The sequence below is a fragment of the Empidonax traillii genome, unplaced genomic scaffold, assembly GCF_003031625.1.
Source record: "Empidonax traillii isolate 1590-97213 ecotype Southwest subspecies unplaced genomic scaffold, ASM303162v1 scaffold67:size1865537, whole genome shotgun sequence".
NCBI lineage: Eukaryota > Metazoa > Chordata > Aves > Passeriformes > Tyrannidae > Empidonax > Empidonax traillii.
In genome coordinates, this window is record NW_020955260.1 from 1,101,666 (window position 1) to 1,111,241 (window position 9,576).

At 41.8% G+C, this 9,576-nt stretch overlaps 1 protein-coding gene across 3 annotated transcripts in view; it reads left to right on the top strand.

Moving 5' to 3' along the window:
* Positions 1–203: 203 nt before the first annotated feature.
* Positions 204–9,576, top strand: part of ZMIZ1 (zinc finger MIZ-type containing 1) — a 296,933-nt gene continuing 287,560 nt past the window's right edge. For all 3 annotated transcript variants that reach the window (XM_027880293.1, XM_027880296.1, XM_027880295.1), the window contains exon 1: positions 204–333. The gene's annotated coding sequence lies outside the window, so the exon portion shown is untranslated. The remainder of the gene's footprint in view (positions 334–9,576) is intronic.

Consider the following 9,576-nt stretch of genomic DNA (forward strand, 5'->3'; position numbering starts at 1 on the left):
GACCTTCATATTCCTTATTTCAATAAGGTGATGTTGGAGATAATACAAGACACCCTAAGGTGGGATTTTGGAACTGCAGGAGAGGCACAGTAGCTCTGCCAAACAAGAGTTGTAATGTGTAGCCACTTGAAAAATACAAATGCGAATATTTATTTCCGTTTTTCTTCTTTTTTTCAACCCCTTAGGAAATACTGTAGTGCTGAGGAAGAAAACAGCTCCTTTTTTTTTTTTTTTTTTTTTTTTTTTTCCCCCCTCCCTTCCCTCCCCTCCTTTCTTCCTGCCTGAATTAGAAGCTCCAGGAATGTGCTAATTGGCAGTGGCCTCTTCAGAAAGGTAAGAGGTATTGTTATCTGCTTTTCAAGGTGTTTTACCGGCTCTGCTCCTTCTGGAAGGGAAGGGGATGGTAGAAGAAACTTGTCTACCTGGAGTTTAGACAAATTTCTGGTTAATGTGGATTGCCCTTCTAACACTGCAATGCAAACAGAAGCTTTGTGGACTTCCCGCTTTACTTCTGAGAATAAGATATAGTCCCTTGAGAAAAACTAGATGATGAGATACATTTTAAATGCTTACAGAGAAAAAGAAGTAAAACTGTTGTATTGCAGACTGATTATTAAATCTTTACGTGAATGTCAGCTTAGAAGGAAAGACAATGAGTTAGGTCTGGAGAAGTTGAAGAAATATCTCCAAGTGCTTCTTTTATTATTACTATCCATGTACATCTAGCCAGATAAATACAGATTGTTTTGCTTGTGAAGTTGTTTTAGTTAGTATTTTAAACCTGACATCTTCTCTGGGGTCTGTCATAGTTTTGTGGCTGGTTGTACTACTGACAGATAAGATAGGAACTACCTGGAACCACAACTCTAGCTCTGAATGCTGTGTTTTTGTGAAGAGTTGGAAACACCTGGCAATTCTTCACCTTTCCAGACTTTTTTTAGTTTTGGACAAAAGTGCAAAATGTGGTAAGTGAGAGGAATTTACTTCTGTAGTTATCTGGTGATGTGAACCACATGTAATCCATGTCTGTCTTTCCACTGTCAGGGATATGTAAAGTACAAAAACTTAGTGCTGATCCACAGAGCATCCTGAGCTGCATGAGTAGACTCAAGTCTTTGTTAGACAAACTGCATATGTATTTTAGTATTAAAACTAAATGTTTAGATTTATATTTGCTTAGGAGCTGCAGTGCTTTGAGACGTCATTTCCTATTCCATCTTCGTGATAGTTGTTAATGCTTATTGTAGTTGGAGTCAATATCTTCTCTCTAGACTTCAGCCATTCCGGTTCACAGTTGATGTCTTAACTTGAACCAGTGCTTGAGAAGTGGTTTGTGATGACTTCCTAGGTTCTGAATTGAAGAGGCTAGATATAACTTTTTCTGCCAGATTGCTCAGTGGTGCTAACATTTGTGAAGGATTTGGAAAGACAGTGCGATGCAATAATGTCTTAAATTGCCCCAGTGAGATTTGTCAGAGTTCATTTGTCAGACCCCTCAGACTGACTAAGTACACTAACTTATTGAGGATAAGCTCCAGATAGGTAATGTGCCTTGGGATGTTCTGTTTCTCATTCTCCATCTCATTCTTGATGGTGCAGAGGAAAACTAAGTCTTTATTGAACAGCCAGTACCAGCTGTCTGGCTACCTTCTGCAATAAAGCTAATGATCTAATGGGCAAATGTTTCTTGGAGACCTTCAGCCAAAGCAGAGACAAGAAGAAACATACAGACCAGCTAAAGGGTTCTCAAGGAGTTTGCAATTTCCCCAGGGCTCCTTCTATGTAATTACCTGTCTCTCTCTTTGTCTCCTATCTTTTAATGCAGGAGGAGTGTCAGACTCAAGGCCGCTAATCTTCGTTACTATGGAAAGGCTGGTTACACTCCTCATGCTGCACTTCAAAAATGGCAATCGCTGGTCCCCAGCTGGTTCCCTGAATCTAACTTAAAAATGGATGATAGCTTTCCTTATTGGTGCCAGACTAAAGAATGCAGCTGCCTGTGCTGTTGCAGGCAGGCATTGCCTCCGCCGCTGATGCTGTGGCGTGCTGAGAGGAGCCTGCAGAAGCTGCCTTGTGGCCTCTGAACCTGTTTTCTCCCAAACAAGACAAGGCTCTGTAAAATTCCTTTGAAACGGGAAATTTTGGGGCACACTCAGATGTGGGAGGCTTGGCTGAGCCGCAGGTGTGGAGGAAAGCTGCTATTAAGATTCATAGCTCCAGCCGAGTTTTTGTACCATTTCTGAATGCCTTCAAAACTCCCTGGGTTGAGGGCTGAGGGAAGCGCAAGCTCTCAAAGCTGTTTTGCAGGATTGTGGGCATCACTTCTTGTTATTGTCTCCCTCCCAGTACATGTCTAATGCAGTGATGTGCAGTGGAGACAAGGGCCACTGCTCAGTTCATAGGGTCAGCTGAAAGGTTGTGCGCAGCCCACTGCTCTTTCTCTCTGGCTGGATACATCTATTTGTCCCTCTTGCATGGCACTGGAAATTTGGAGGGGAATCCCTGCTTGCTGCTCCCCTCCTCCTTTTCCTGCATGTGCCTCCTGAGTTGTAACACATCAGAGGAATTGTCCCTCTGAAGCCATGGCTTGGGAATGGCTCCAGCAAAACGTATTCTCTCTGTATGTTCCTTTTCATCCTGATGAGGAGAGGGAAAATGTCCCATGCATGCTCAGGAAGTGTATGTTGCTAAACTCCTTTATGGTACCTTTGTAAAACATGCTTTAACTGTCTGCAAATGTACGGTATTTAAGCAGCAGAGTCTGTATTATCAAATGCAATCATGCAGACTGTAGTCCTCGGGGTGAAAAGCTTTGGGAGGAGAGACTGGATGTGACAGTGAAATTTGAGAACCAAAGCAAGAGGAAATTCTTGCCCGTGTGTTGGACTACAGCAGGTTCAGGAGAGGTGGAGGGAGGGGAAGCATATACCCCTTCCCAATTTGGAAGTGTAGAAGAGGAGTCAGAAATGGGAGGGGGAGGGAGAGGCGAGGCAGGGACAAGGCAACAAAAGATCAGGCTTGCAAGTGGACCACGGTTTGCTGTGCTTTGTTTTTTTGCTTTTAATGCTGTGCTTTTCTCCCCCAGTTCCTCCTAGGTAAATCTGGGTCAAGATAATCTTAAATTTTTTTTTTGTTCCTTGAGAGAGCATCCATGCCTCTGTTCAGATTTTTTCAGAAGTTATGTTTTGTATCAGTGCATCTAGTATGACTATTTTGCCCTGACTTTTGAAAGAACTTTTATTTCCCTCATTATTTCCCTGTTTTCCTCTCTCATTTGTATCAACCTGAACCATCTCCAAAGGAAAAGTGACACTGCTGCTAGCTAACATTTCGGGTGGGTGACGCTGTATGTGTTAAACAGCATGCCTGTAATAATTCCCTGTCAGTGGGAAGCTTACCCTGATTGTTTATATTTCTCTTTTCATATATAAATCAAGTTCATAGTTCTTGAGCATTTGTAGAGCATTTCAACAACGTGTGTTTGTTTCAAGTCTTCGATTTTATTTTTTTCTCTCCCTTAAATCCTTTGAGATGTTTGGGGATAGGATTTCTCATTCAGTAACTGTATTCAGTAATATGAAGCGTCTGTCAAAGCTATATTGCAGCTTATGAGAGGATGACAGGTTCTTCCAGAGTTCTCAGTTTGCAAAGCCTTAGCTGTCTGCCGCTTTAAATCAGGACTTCGCAACTGCTCAAAGTCTTTAAGTACATAATTAACTTTATGTTAACAATGAGCCTAGCCCTCTCTTGTATTTTAGTAAAGCCCTTGATTTTCTTCAGATTTTCGTTTTTTGAACATTTCAGGTATTAATTTTTTATTCTGATTGGAGAAGACTTAAATCTCAAACTTTATTGGAGAAGGAAAAATAATTTTCATCCCAGCAGTCCATTTTTTAGGTAATTTTTATGCTAAGAATCCATTTGCCATGTAGATTTCGGAAAGCTAAATGCTTATTTTCTGCCTCCAAAAAGATGGTTTTAAACATCTTTCGTGGTTTTAAGTGTAGAGAAGGTGGAGAGTTCAGAGCTGAAATTAACTTGCTTGTAAATCACTTCTTTCATATACAAGATCTAAAAAGTACTAAGAGGCAGAGTGAAAATTTAGCATATCTAGGCACAGGAAGAGAGGTTAAAATGGTAGTAAGAACCATCAGTTTCAATTTTCTACTCTTTCAGTTGTCTGAGTTAGCCCTTTCTGAGGGCAGACTTTACAGGTCCACAGATAAAAGTGAATAGGGTTTTGGGGAGATGTGGTGAGAACACTGCAAGGGTTTGTCTTGGGGCATCTGTATCTGTATGGAGAGCTAGAAGGTACTGCCTTATGGCGTGTGTCCCTTGTCCTGTAGTGTAGCTATGGCAATGACCATTTGTTGTCCCTGATTAAAACCCTTCAGTTCGTAGTGTTTGCAGAGCTAACTCTGGGTTGTTTGGCTTTCCTCTAGTTTCAGAAGTTACAGTCTGCCTGCCTTAGTTGTCCATAATGCCATGGAGTTCTTGCTACTCTCACAGTCATCATGTTTGAGATGTGTAGACCTACTTCTGAATATAGAACTGGGTTTACTTATTTTAGAGTAAGTCCTACGTGGAGTAGCATGTTCCCTTGTGCTTGAGTCCTCCTATCCTTCCCTGTTCTACCACCTTGATGAACTGCAGCTGAGTCATTGGCTGACTCCTCTTTTCATCCACTCCCAGAGGTTGAAGGTGATGCTTCTGGAGGCCAGATATCTGCTCACCATCACCCCTGGTGTGTAAGTAATTGTGCTGAGCACTGAGGTGGCTTCCTGTGTTCTCTGGAGCTTTGCAGGGCTTCTAGGAGGAACTCTCTGGCTTGAGTGTCTTGCTGTGACTGCTGAAGAGCCCTGGGAGTATAAACAGCCAGTCTACAGGAGGGGGTTTTTGCAAGAGCCTCTCCATAATGAGAGGAACAAAGTGTAACACGTAGGTATTAGCCTAGGTGGAAGGTTTTGGTATTTTGCTTTTGTTTGCATTACCTCTCAGTCCCTCCGAAAGAAAGCTGGAAGGCCCAAATCAGCTATAAGCTCTGGGTTGAAGGTAGCAATGAAAAAAGACCTGGTTTGTTGCCTTATTTCCTTGCAAGTTTTGATTGTCCTCTTCTGCTAGGGAATGACCCATCTGGGTGCAAACTGCCCCATCCTTCAACTACACAGAGATGCCTGCGAATTCCTTATATGTTTCAATAATTTGGCCATTCATAGAAAAAGAACAAATCCAAACCAGCAGAATTTTTCTTCCAAAAGCCAAGTATTTTAAAGCATGGGCCTAAAATCATGACTTGATATTTCAAAATCATGTTTTTCAGTTTTGTTTGTCTCTTCTACTGTGTTGGCATACAAATGATTTAATGTGGAGCTCTCTATGGTGTTGTGAGGACTGGGTGCTACTTACAGCCCAGGTGGAGGTGGTGGGGATCATTCATACTGTCTCATCCCTTTTGGGCTTACCCCATGAGAAGACTTCAGTTGGACCAGGAATTACAGTAGAGAGATGCACTAATATCTTGCCAATTGCAGGACAGAAGATATCTGATACTGGAAAGCAATGTCATGAAAAAATTTTGTCTAGAAAATTCTGTGCAGATTTGAATAGGCCAGGTAACTTTATACTGGGAAGTGCTTTGTAAAGTGTGCCCTGAAACATTTGTATCTGGTGCTGATGGCCTTAAAAGCCAGATGAAGTGCATCAGTGACTCATGGTCACTTACTGCCCTGCTGTGTGATGTAAACCAGATCTTCCTTTGCTGCCTTCTCACATACAGCCTTGCCTGGCTGGACTGTGGATTTCAGGCTTGTGCTTATAGTCTATGATTCATAACCTAAACAAGCCATTCTCTTGAAAGAGACCTCTTAAATTGCTTGTAGCATAAATGCAAAGTTTCCACTCACTTCCTTATTATTCTACCTATAATTAAAAGGAAATTAGACCTAAATGTTAGAATCACCAGGAACTTCTATTTTCCGTTCTCCTCACCTTCCTCTCTTCCACTCCTCCCTCAAAATGCGAATTTGTTGCAGTTTTAGGCCTAATGATTGCTCTGTCCCCTGTGGGCATTGTTGCTGAAGAGTAGATTTCAAGGAAGGTAAAGGAAGAAAAAGGGAAGGTGTGTAGGTTTGGGTTTTGGTTTGGTTTTCTTTTAGCTTCCCATACACCTTTGGGTATTTGTGACATTCATAAAGTCAGTTGACTCGAGAAGAAAATTAGGTATACGAAGCAAAGCACTGTTTGCCAGCAAAATGAGCAACTACGATGTATTCCAGTCTTCAGATGCTTGGCTAAATAATGGTAACATACGTTTTTTGCTACTAGAAATTGAGATTTTGGCGGTCATATGCAACTGTGAAATCTGTAGGCATATACTGTAGCAGAAGCTGTCTTTATGCATATACAGCACATGGTATTTGGCTTGGGAAAAAGTTCTTCGCTCTCGAAGAAAGTCAGGTTTTTGATGGAACTGACTGCTGTTTGTGCTTCATACTTAAAATTATTTTATTCTGGAAAGACAAATGAGTTGTATGTTTCAATGGTACTGTTGTTTTTCCCCTGTTCTCAGCAACGCAATGTGTTTCCCTGGCTCTTTCTTCTTTCCATGCTGTTTCTTTGCATGCTTGTGATCATAATTACAGTGAGAAGTAGATTATATCCATCTGTATATTCCATCAGGGAAACTGAGCCTTGGATGAGTTTGGGGCTGTGGGACATTTCCTTACTCGCCTCTCTCTTAAAGTGTTTGTGGTATCCTTGCAGGTGACACTGGGGGTGTCAGTCCGAATGGCCTAATAAGACACTTGGTATAGGGAGAGGAGAGTAAAAGGGAAAGGATGGAAGAAGTATGCAAGTAGTGGTTCACCAGTGTCACATTAATAGAATCCTCGAATCAAGTGCTTATTCATTTTAACTAGAGGCTAATTAATCAGAGTGAGTAGATAAAACGATAAGCTGCTTTTAATGAAGTGAAGCAGCTTTATTAGCAGTAAGCAAAATGCAAAATATTTGGTCTTCGGCACATGTGGTTTTCATGGGGACTGTGGTTTGCCACCAGCTCTGGAGTGTGCTGGCCTTTTTCTTGCTTCACTCTGCAGGCAGTGCTCTCTGTGTGTTTCACAGAGTTTCACATTGGCACGTGGCCAATTCAGAATATAGAATCAAATCAGAAGCAGGTATAACATTTTAAAAACAGAAGAAATGTTCCTTACAGATCTTTCTCTATGCCAGATTAGCATTTGCCAACTTCCATACTTCAGATGCTGTTATTTTTCTTTGAGGATAGCAGGCTTTATGCTTCCAAGCAAGCAAGCAAACAAACAAAAACTGGGTGGCTTTACAAGAGAGTGCCACTGTTTGAAAAGGCAGCAATAGGATACTGCCTGTTAACTGCAAACATAGCCTGAAACCAATCTGTAGTTATCTACCCACTTGCAACTTAGGAACAGAAATGCACCAAGGTGGTGTATATAAATAGGTGAAGGGCCAAAGCCAGTGTGTCATTCTCTGTTAAACTGGAGCAGGTTTGCTTACTCTTGTTCAGATGATCTGCAGTGCATCTGAGCTGTGCTGGTGTTTCCCGGTGTATCTCTTGAAAAGCTGTAGAAGCCATCAGATAGGGTACGATGAGCATGGCAAGGCAGGGCTGTAATAGAGAGAATATAAACGAGTCACAGATTAAGAGAATGACGTCTTTTAAATTGGGCGAAATTGAATTAATCTAAATGCCCACATTTAGGCTTGAAATGAACTTCACTTATGACTATGTATATCCTTGTTGAAATAAAGTCAAATTAGCAATTTTTTCATAAAAGTTACCTCACAGCAAACTACTTTCAAACTAATGATTCAATAAGGTTTCTTTAGTTACGTTAACTGGAGAAGTTGAGCTGGTAGATGGACGTGATTTGAGAACGAGATCCTGGCAAGTAAATTGTCTTCCCCCCACCAGCCTTTCCGTAAAAGACTGCTTCCCAGCGCCATTCAAGTGTAAATCCCTGTGCAACAAAGGGGAGGCTGGCAGCTCCACCGGTTCAAGAGTATAAGTGATCTCGCATGCTTCAGTTGAAAGGTTGAATCCCTGAAACGCAGAATGCTGCTATAGAGGGAGACTCTCAAAAGGCTGGTGAGAAGTGGGGAGGGGGGTGGGGAGGTGGCTGAAAAGCTGTTGAGATCCTTGAAAGCGCAATGGCAATTTTTTCCTTTACCATAAAATGACCTAGAGACGAACTCGACAAAGGGCAAGCTGATGTTCAGGTGAAGTTGCAATCACCAATTCTATGAGCTGGATTTTACTTGCTCTTCCCCTTAGGAACACAGCATGCTGCTCTTCTTGCCAGCACTGTGTGTCGTGCCAATATTTTGTCTACAGTGTGCATTGAGTCCCTCTTAGTTTTCCTGTTTAGATTATTCTTCCTAACGACTTCGTGTTGCGAGTCTCAAAGCTTCAGAATTGTAACTTCTGGGTATGCAAAACAGATTATGAAATCGTGGACATTGGGTTTTACACTGAAAGGATGAGGTTAATCTCGCACCTTCTAAAAACCTTGTAAATATTTGACTGGCTACTCGGCAACACAGCTGAACTGGCTGAGTTAATGCTTAATGTGAGAGTGGTCCTGAAGTGCACAGCTTCGGTGATGGGCCAAGGGTCACAGAGTGAGCAGTGATTCCCCATGAAGATGGCTGTGCTCCCTGTTCCCTGTCTTCTGGGGTGGCCACCACCACCCCACCCACCCAGATCTGCAGGCAGGAAGGGTGAGAGCTGTGTCCACCCTGGGCACAGTCAGCCCAATGTGTTCAGGTGGCAGTGAAATTGGTTTGGGCTGTCCTGCCTGGCTCTCTGACCTGGTGCTTTTGCAACGTGGTAATCTCTGACTCTGAAGTGAGAGTGAGCCTCTGAGGCTCTCCACCACTACATCTGGATTTGGAATAAGTTTTTAATGCACATATAAAAATGGCACCAGTAGGTAGTTGATAGTAACTGGTCACTGGGAAGGAGCAGCCTACAGTGCTCAAGTCTGAACCTGAGCATTAAATGTGAACTGTAGGTTCTGATACCTGTCGTGCCTTGATAATTTAAAAATGCCCCCATCTTGTGTTCTGAATGAAATGCTTTCTAGAGTTGCAAAGTTAGAACAAAGATTACATAGGAAAATGTTTGCAGCTTTATGAACCAGATAAAACTGAAAATATTTTCCTTTGTTTTATGGGAACTAATCAATGCAAGACAGCTTTTGCTTTTCTGATATAAAGATTGTTCATTCATAACATTGTACCATATCAGCCCTTCCAAGTGGTGAGGACCTTAAATGTCAGTGCAAATGGGAGAAGATTCTTTCAGAGAGCATGAATATCATAACAAGCCAAGTTGCTTGAGGATACCAGCAATCTGAGACAATCCTAGAGATAAGCATAGCGTACTTCAGTACCTGCATAAAGTAGCACTGCCCCACCTACTGCTACCTGAGATGGAAATGAGCAAATCTTTCATTATTGAAAAATAACCTTGTTACATGGTGTTAAAAAAAAAAAAAAAAAAAAAAAAAAAAAAAAAAAAAAAAAAAAAAAAAAACA